General features: G+C 42.4%; 1 pseudogene; it reads left to right on the plus strand.

Moving 5' to 3' along the window:
• Window positions 1–3,477: 3,477 nt before the first annotated feature.
• Window positions 3,478–7,514, plus strand: LOC130114554 (carboxy-terminal kinesin 2-like; annotated as a pseudogene).
• Window positions 7,515–10,042: the final 2,528 nt, after the last annotated feature.

Here is a 10,042-nt window from a genome sequence, read left to right on the forward strand (position 1 = left end):
AGGAGAGTGTGCTAAGAAGGTGGAAGGAGTACTTTGAGGGGCTGGTGAATGAAGAAAATGAGAGAGAGAGAAGGTTGGATGATGTAGGGATAGTGAATCAGCAAGTTCAGTGGATTAACAAGGAGGAAGTGAGGGCAGCTATGAAGAGGATGAAGAGTGGAAAGGCAGTTGGTCCTGATGACATACCTGTGGAGGCATGGAGATGTTTAGGAGAGATGGCAGCGGAGTTTTTAACTAGATTGTTTACGTAACACAATCTTGGAAAGTGAGAGGATGCCCAAGAAGTGGAGAAGAAGCATACTGGTACCGATTTTCAAGAACAAGGGTGATGTTCAGAACTGTAACAACTACAGAGGTATAAAGTTGATCAGCCACAGCATGAAGATTTGGGAAAGAGTAATAGAAGCTAGGTTAAGAGGAGAGGTGATGATCAGCGAGCAGCAGTATGGTTTCATGCCACGAAAGAGCACCACAGATGCGATGTTTGCTTTGAGAATGTTGATTGAGAAGTATAGAGAAGGCCAGAAAGAGTTGCATTGTGTCTTTGTAGATTTAGAGAAAGCATACGACAGGGTGCGGAGAGAGGAGGTGTGGTATTGTATGAGGAAGTCAGGAGTTGCAGAGAAGTATGTAGGAGTGGTGCAGGATACGTATGAGGGAAGTGTGACAATGGTGAGGTGTGCGGTTGGAATGACAGATGGGTTCAAGGTGGAGGTCGGATTACATCAAGGATCGGCTCTGAGCCCTTTCTTGTTTGCAATGGTGATGGACAGGTTGACGGACAAGATCAGGCAGGAGTCTCACTGGACAATGATGTTCACGGATGACATTGTGATCTGTAGCGAGAGTAGGGTGCAGGTTGAGGAGAGCCTGGAGAGGTGGAGGTACGCACTGGAGAGTAGAGCAATGAAAGTCAGTAGGAGCAAGACGGAATACCTATGTGTGAATGAGAGGGAGGACAGTGGAATGGTCAGGATGCAAGGAGTGGAGGTGGTAAAAGGCATTTCAGTTTAAATACTTGGGGTCAACTGTCCAAAGTAACGGGGACTGCAGTAGAGAGGTGAAGAAGAGAGTGCAGGCAGGGTGGAGTCGGTGGAGAAGAGTGTTAGGAGTGATTTGCGACAGAAGGGTACCAACAAGAGTTAAAAGGAAGGTTTACAAGATGGTTGTGAGACCAGCTATGTTATATGGTTTGGAGACAGTGGCACTGACGAAAAGACAAGAGGTGGAGCTTGAGGTGTCAGAGTTGAAGATGCTAAGATTTTCACTGGGAGTAATGAAGAAGGACAGGATTAGGAACGATTATATTAGAGGGACCGCTCAGGTTGGACGGTTTGGTGACAAAGCAAGAGAGGCAAGATTGAGATGGCTTGGACATGTGTGGAGGAGAGATACTGGTTATATTGAGAGAAGGATACTGAATATGGAGCTGCCATGGAAAAGGAAAAGAGGGAGGCCAAAGAGGAGGTTTATGGATGTGGTGAGGGAAGACATGCAGGTTGCTGGTGTGACAGAGGAAGACGCAGAAGACAGGAAGAAATGGAAACGGATGATCCGCTGTGGCGACCCCTAACGGGAGCAGCCGAAAGTAGTAGTAGTTAGGATTCTAGCTACAGCATTTTGAACCATCTGAAGACGTTTAGTACTGGCATGTGGCAGATCTGAAAACAACATTAAAGTAATCAAGTGTGGATGAAGCAAATGCATGTATTAAGAGTCTCTGCATCAGCCATAGCCAGGAAAGACCGAATTTTAGCTATGTTACATAAGTGAAAAAAGGCATTCTTGGTGATTTCTTTAATGTGCTTATCAAACGAAAGGCTAAGATCAAACATAACACCAAGCTTTTTGGCTGCCACACTGTAAAATCAAAGGGTTGTCGATTGTTATTGTTACTTGATTAAACTGGTGTCTGTGTCTAGCAGGGTCAATGACCAGCATCCCAGTTTTCTTTTTTTGTTTTTTTTCACAACTGAAAAGCAGGAAATTTAGTGACACCAAATTTTTCACAGCAGCTAAGCAGACCTCGTCATTTTAGTATGATCATTATGATTTTGAATGACCTGAACAAAGGGCAGCATGTTGTATATAGAAAACAGAAGGGGGCAGAGAACTGAGCCATCGAGGAAGCAGAGTTACCCAGAACAACAGAAAAAGTCATGTTGGAGAGTTAAGTGTGTAATAAACTATGAGCCGAGCCGCTCTACTGTGTAAGAGGCAGCACTTAAGTCTAAAAGAACTAAAATCGAGCAGTCCCCTCTATCTGCAGTCAGCAGTAAGTAAGTCATTAGTAACATTAACTAGAGCTGTCTCGGTACTGCGAAGTGCTCTAAATCCAGACTAGAAACTGTTAAAAACATTATTAGAGTTCATAAAAGAAATCAACTGAGATAAAATGGCTCTTTCCAGAACCTTCGATAAAAAGACAATTTGGAGATTGGTCTGTAGTTACTTAAGGAAAGGGAATCTACATTAAGTTTCTTCAGCATGGGTAAACAATGGCACGGTTAAAACTGTCTAACAAAGAACCAGAGGCCAGATAATCATTAAGAATTTTCAGAATAACAGGGTTAACAATTGAAAATACCTCCTTGAGCAACTTAGTGGGTATGATGTCTAATATGCAGGAAGGGGAGTTCATATTGGAGACTGTACTCTCTAACACTGAAATTGTCATTGGTTGAAACTGAGTAAAAGAGACAGAATTAACATGGGGAATGGAAAGGGCCAGGCTGGATTTGGGACCTGATATTCTCCACCCTATTTACAAAATGAGAGACAACAGTTAAAATGAACATCTTGCCCAAATTCCTGTTTTTTTCCAATGTCTCCCCCTATTCCTGCCGAAACGTTTTTTTTTAGAACAATTGATCAAGCTATTTCTTGAATTCTAAGGTGTGGAAACGAACACAGAATTCACGAATCTGTACTTCAGAGATGCAAATTCAATGGTGGACTATCTTTCACAAATTTCCAACTGTATTATTGGGCAGCACACATCCACAAAATTTCACTGTGGTTTAAATCAACAGATTTTCCATGGTGTAAGTCTGAGGCACTGTCTTGTGTTTCATCTTCTCTAATAGCTTTACTTACCTCCTCTATTTCAACCAACCCCTCTGGCTTTACAAATAACGAAGTGGCAAGGTCTCTCAAAATCTGGTACCAATTCAGGAGGCATTTCAATTTTATTTCAGCATCTACCTCAGCTCCCTTAGTGAGGACTTACTTATTTCAACCCACGTTTACAGACCCAGCCTTTTCCACATGACATGATAAAGGTCTGAAATCTTGTAAAGACCTGTATATGGATGGAATTGCTTGTACCTTTGTAGCTATATCAACCACATTCTCATCTCTTTCGATATTTTCAAAATTAGACACTGCGTTCAATCTTTGTTTCTAACTTTTCTCTCCCCACCTCTCACTCAACTGTGGGATGAATTTCTCAGCTCCAACCCCCTTCAAAAGCCACCCATGTTGAAAGTTTATAACAAACTCCTGTCCTATGACAGTTCACCAGTTATCAAAGTCAAGGGTGCCTGGGAGCATAAACTGGGGTTGAACCAGGAGGACAACTGGTGTGATGGTGCTCTTAACAAAATCACACAAACTCAACTTGTGCTCAACACTCATACAGGTCTCAAGGTATTTTTTAGGATTAATTTTTCCAAAGCTAGAATGTCACAAATTTATCCAAATATTATTGACAGTTGTGACAAATGTCATGCTTCATCCTTCAATCTGACCCATATGTTCTACTCTTGTCCATCGTTACCTTTTTTTTGGCAGAAATACTTTGATACTATGTCAAAAATACTTTTGATCACTATAAATGTCTCTCCCCATATTGCCAAATTTGGGCTTCTGGAAGACTACAACCCATATACCTCCAAGCAATTAGATATTCTAGCTTTCACTGCCTTACTGGCAAGATGCCATCTTCTTCTTCACTGGAAGTCAACCAAAGCTTCCTCCAGCACTCAGTGGCTCTGTGATATCATGTCCTTTCTAAAGCTAGAGAAGATTAAATATTCAGTGAGAGCTAATTCTGCTAAGTTTTATAAGTGGCAACCTTTTTTAACGTTCTTAAACACTCTTCAATCTCTGTCCTCTCATTGACAGACCCCCCTCACCTCCTTCCCCCTGTTAATTTTTTGTTTAAATTAATTCACTTATTTACTTATCTCTAGTTGAGTTTGCTTTGTTTTGCTTTGTTATGAAAATGTATGAAAACACGTTTAAAAAGGCAGGATAAATGGCTTGTTTTTTTATCCATTGAGATGCACAGTACTTTAATTATATTACTATTATAGTGTAGCTATATTTTAACTGACTCTCATTGTTAAACTGACGCGTTTTTTCTTGTCATGTTCTCATCTGATATATTTTCCAATAAAAGTGTATATAAAAAAAGGCTGCTGATAGATGTTTTCTTATGGATAGGCACAATAGTGGCAGACTTAAAGCATTTGGGGACAGCACATAATGACAAGGAGATGTTAAAGATGTTGCTGAAAACCTCCGCCAGCTGATCCACACAGTATCTGAGTGCCCCCCCTGGAATGCCATCTGGGCGTTCCTGGGATTGACACTGCGGAGCACTCTCCAGACATCATCTGTGCTCACATGAAGTGCCAGGCAGTTTGTGGTTGGTGTCAGTGCAGTCTCATTCTCCGCCTCATACACCTCATTCACCTCAAAATGGGCAAAGAAGTGGTTGAGTTCCTCAGCTAGTGAGTTGCTGGTGAGGAACTGGAGAAAACCACCATTGATAAGAACAACCTCCACAGAGACCTTTTCAACCTGCATGAAAAGTACAAGGTCATGGAGAGCCTCCAAGATAGCCAGGAGGTGTAGCTTCAGACTCTCAAAATGAAACTGTCAGTGCAGGAGTCCACTTTGGCCCGTCTCCAGGCCACCCTCAGAGACAGGGAAGAAGAGATCCGATCTTTCCAGGAGACCTTTGCCCACCAGAGGGATGCAATCCATGCTGGCGAGATGGCGCACACAGGAAGCTCCACAACACCATCCAGGAGCTCAAGGGTTAGGGCAGTCACAATTATTACATAATCGCCTCATCATGATTATTTGACCTGACCGCGATCATTTTGCATAATCATTACCATTCATTTGTATAAAAACAGCTAGATGAAACTAACAGAAATGTCATATTTCCATCACTATTTCCATGTCGTCTTCCACCATTTGTTGTTTGATTGGCACTCTTTTAATGAGGTCATCTTGTTGCGCCCCTTCTGCGATGATTAAATGGCACATGAGTGGTGGATTAGTGCCAACAAACTGTTTATCTTGAGATGCTTATTCACTAATATTCGATGACTGCATTTCGATGAGCATCTATTGACATTAACATTATGGACGTAGTTGCAAAGTCAAACACCACAGCTCTGCTGTGGGCACATTTTGGTTTCAAGCCAAATGAAAAAGGAGAACCCAATAACATGGAGGAGGCAATTTGTCGGATTTGCAGCAAAAAAGTGGCGGTCAAAAGTGCTAATACCAAAAATTATAAAAAAAAAACAAACACCACCAGCCCACCCAATTCACCGACCTTGGAAAGACAGCCACGGCTGCAGTTGCATCCAGCCAACTGGCTGTTCCTGAAGTTTTCAGGAGAGTGTCTAAATATAAATGTGACAGTACCAGACGGCACACATTAACAGAAAGTGCAATGTGGTTTATAGCCAAAGAAATGCAGTTGTTCAATAAAATTGAAAAACCTGCATTTAAAGAAATGCTACAAAAGTCTGACAAGCTGCATGAATTACCAGGAAAAACATACATCTCCAAAACTGTAATCCCCAAATTATACAACCAAGTGAAGGATGGCATTCTCAAGGATTTAATAGAAATTGACTTTTACTCAGCCACTACAGACATGTGCTCAAGCTCAAATATGACCCCTGTTATGCCCCTACCCGTTCTGTCATCTGAGGTGGTGCCTGAGAAGGTGGAGCCAGTGAAGTGGTGCTGATTGCTGCACTGATTGTGGACAGGCTGCACCTGAGGCCTTCCCCTACTGACTCCTATAAAAGAAGCTCACAAGGCCATGGACATAGAGAGGCCCCTTCACATTGCTGAATGCTGTTTGTTTGATTTTGTAAACTTCTTGGTCAACTTTTGCCTGGCACTCATGCTTATGTTGAAGATCCCTTTTTGATTTTGGGGTCAGTACCCCCTTTTAATTTTTATTTGGCTTTGCCAGGCAGGGTGGTGACAATTGTTTTCCCTTGTCTGTTTGTGTTTAGTTTATTCATCTTCAGTCATCATAGTTTGCCCTTATCACCGCCCTGCCTTAGTTATCCATGAGTTTGCTGTTTGGTTCTTTATGTTGTTCTTTATGCACAGTTGCTGTACTTGGTGTGTGTGTGTGTTGGAACACGTGTTCAAGTTGCAATAATGGCGAAGTTGTAATAAACCTATGGTAACGGTGACTCTGAACCGTTTTCTTGAGTAGTGGCTTTCTTATGGTATGGCTCTTGCAGCACTTTTTGGATCTTAATTGTTTGGTCTTAGTTAGCCGTAACACCGCATACATGAGCTTGATGGCCAGTTAGCAAGAAAGTACATGAACATTTGTGCAGCAAGTAATGCCTAAGAGAGAATGTTCAGTACGGCTGGCAACATTGTGACCCCAGTTAGATGTTGCCTTAAGCCATATAAGGACAACATGTTGGTGTTCTTTGCCCGGAATCTACCTAACCAGTGAGGAGCATGACTGGTTGTGGTTGACAAGGATATCGCCTGTTATTGGTACCTTCTATTTTCAGTAGCTTCTTTGTATATTTCAGTAATAGGCTTTGTATATTTAAGTTATTTGTCATATCTTCCCTTTGCAATTTTTGTTTACAAAGTCTAAAAGGCAAACAGACATTTTTTTCTATGTTCTAATGCTCAGTGCCAAAAATGGCTTTTCTTCTTCATAAGGTATGTGTATTATTAAACTATGATTAGACTTATACTGTAATAGCAGCATAAAATGATCAGAAGGACAATGAAATTATTAATCGCAATTATTTGCATGACAACTACGAACTAAAATTGTATGATCGTGAAAGCCATCAGGGTGGTTTGCAGAGTTCGCCCTCTGGTGGACGGAGGCCTGAATAAGCACATCCCGCTCCCTGCCAGTGACAACAGGACATTGACGCTAGCAAAGAATGAGGAGTCTCATACAGGCCGAGTGGGAGACACTTGGAAGAAATACAACTTCACTTTCGACACGGTGTTTGGCCCCCATGCTTCCCAGCAGTTTTGGGGTTGTTTTTTTTTAGGAGATCTCTGCTGGTGCAGTCAGCGCTTGATGGCCCCAATGTTATCTGCTTTGCCTACAGGGAGCAGCAAGATCTACACTAAGGAAGGACCTGGAGTAGACGGCGGCGGGGGGTATTCCCCGAGCTGTGCAGCAGGTCTTCAGGGCTGTCAATACACTGGGGGAGCAAGGCTGGGAGTTTTCCTTCACAGCAAGCTTTGTGGGGCTTTATAACTGATATTATAATAAACTCATAGCTCACATTATAATTCAAAACTGGTCTCAATACCCACCTTTACAAACTAGCATACTCACTTTAACAGCTTTAAATTCATCTTTTTTTTTTACCCCTGCTAATGTATATCTTATTGCCTGTGCTTATTTTGTTGATTGCACTAATGTTTTTCACTGTTATTTTATTGTATTTGATGTAAGGTCACATTGAGTGTCATGAAGGGCTCCTTCAAATAACAGTTTTATTATTATTAAGTCCTCCCTGTGTCTGGTGGACCTGGTCAGTAGCAAGCGCATGGTGAAGACCCAGTCTCGGGGGGGTGTTTCAAAAATATGACTGCCATCAATGGCGCCCCCTCTCTAACTTGGGCATCATCATAACTACCCTGGCCAACAAGTAGACTTACGTTCCATACAGGAACTCCAAGCTGACCTACCTTCTACAGAGCTGCCTGAGAAGAAACGGCAAAATCCTGATGTTTCTGAACATCGCTCCAGCACCAGACAGCTTTGGAGAGATGCTTAACTCAGTGAGGTTCGCCTGCTAGGTTAACGACTGCGTCATTGGAACTGCTACTACAACTAGGAAGGAGAAGTATAAACTTTTTCAAAATCACTAAGTCTATTTTTCCTTTCCTCTGCCAGCTGTAATCTTTAAGTTCCCTTTTAATCACAGCATTTGACGGTGTTGCTTGTGGTTATAGCACAAATTCTTTGAGGTTCGCCTGCCAGGTTAACGACTGCATAATTGGAACTGCTACTACAAATAGGCAGCATAATTGGAACTGCTACTATAAATAGGAAGTAGAAGAATAAACTTTGAAAAACATCTCTGTCTATTTTCCTTTCCTCTGCAAACTGTAATCTTTTAAGTTTCTTTTTAACCACAGCATTTGATGGAGTTGCTTGCTGTTATGGCGCACCCAAGTATTGCCTCACCTTTTTTTTAAACAAGGTTTATTTTCAATTTTCAAACGCAAACCAATCAAACAATGGACCCACAACTACAACACCCCCCACTGCCCACCCACCCTCCCGACAGACCCATACAAAATCCCCTACCACACTCCCACCCGCCTGGCATGCCATCCAAAACAACTTGAATTAAATCAAACCATAACAAAAACAAATAGCGTAAACAAGTAACAACCATAAATTAAATGAACAAAATGGGAAAAATTAACTAAACTTAAACTGAACATCTAACTCTTCCACAAAATCTAAAAAAGGGCTTCCATGTCAAGTGGAATTTGGAATTAATTTCAAGAATGTGTTCCAATTGAGTCTTTGGAGGCCTCTGCACAGAACGGCTGTCCAGGGTAGAGACTTACATGGAATAAAGTAAAAGTTATATTCTTCCCACAAGTATTGACTAAAGTTGATTGATGGGACAAATACGAAGAGACAAACACTGAGCATGCTGAAGTCCAATTATTCAGCAATTTGTGGTTGAAATATTGCATCATTCTTGCATGACATCCATGGATAATATTACTACTAGCCAAATTGACTGTTTTTTTTTGTCTTTTTAAGGAGTTCTATTTGAAGACAGCCTGACTGATTTGAAAACACTTGGCGTCAATGTTTGTAACTTTTCAGCTGTATTTTTGGGTCACGATGGCGGAGTTCACCCTGACATTAACTTCCTCAATAATCTAAACAATAACTATAACAAAATATTAATTCAGAGAATGATTTGCCCATCATCCACTTTAACAGTAGAAGTCTGTATGCTAACTTTCAAAACATAAAAGAATATTTAAATCTATTCAAGAAACCATTCAATATCATAGCTATATCTGAGACCTGGCTCAACAATGAAAAATGGGTGGATTTTGAGATGGGTTCCCGCAGCGTCGCTGACTACTCAGTTGAGTTCCGTACGCTATCAGCGGAGAGCGGATGGAACAACGAGTCCCTCCAGGCCGGGTTTTCCAACGGTCTAAGCGAATCCATAACAGACGAATTGGTTTCCTACCCCGAGCCTGGAGGGTTGGAGGAATTGGTTACCCTGGCCATTCGTGTGGAACCGTCTCCGGGAGCGGAGGAGAGAGAAGACGCGCCGCTTTCCTGGTCACAACAACTTACCACGGGCCACACCTCCAAACTCTGGGGGCCGAGCTCGCTCGACTGAGGTTGCCGTCCTCCGAGAAAGCCCGAGGCGTGACTCTTCCCCAGCTTCGGAGCCGATGCAACTCGGCCGCTTCCGGCTCAACCCGGAGGAGCGTCAACGCCGCATCACCGAGAACAGCTGCTTGTATTGTGGTCAGCCTGGTCACTTTCTCGCCTCCTGCCCTCACCGCCCGTCAAACTAGCAGGCTCACGAGGGAGGGGGAGGATCCTTGTGAGCCCAACTGTCTGCCCTCTGTCTCCTCGTCCACGTACCCAGTTGCAAGCTACCATCAGTTTTAAAGGTCAGTCCACTAAACTTTTGGCTTTAATTGACTCTGGAGCTGATGAAAGCTTTTTGGATGCAAGTGTTGTGAAGCAGTTAGGTCTTGCCACTGTGAGTCTGGACCAGCCTCTTGAAGC

This window comes from Lampris incognitus, chromosome 6 (assembly GCF_029633865.1).
Source record: "Lampris incognitus isolate fLamInc1 chromosome 6, fLamInc1.hap2, whole genome shotgun sequence".
Lineage (NCBI taxonomy): Eukaryota > Metazoa > Chordata > Actinopteri > Lampriformes > Lampridae > Lampris > Lampris incognitus.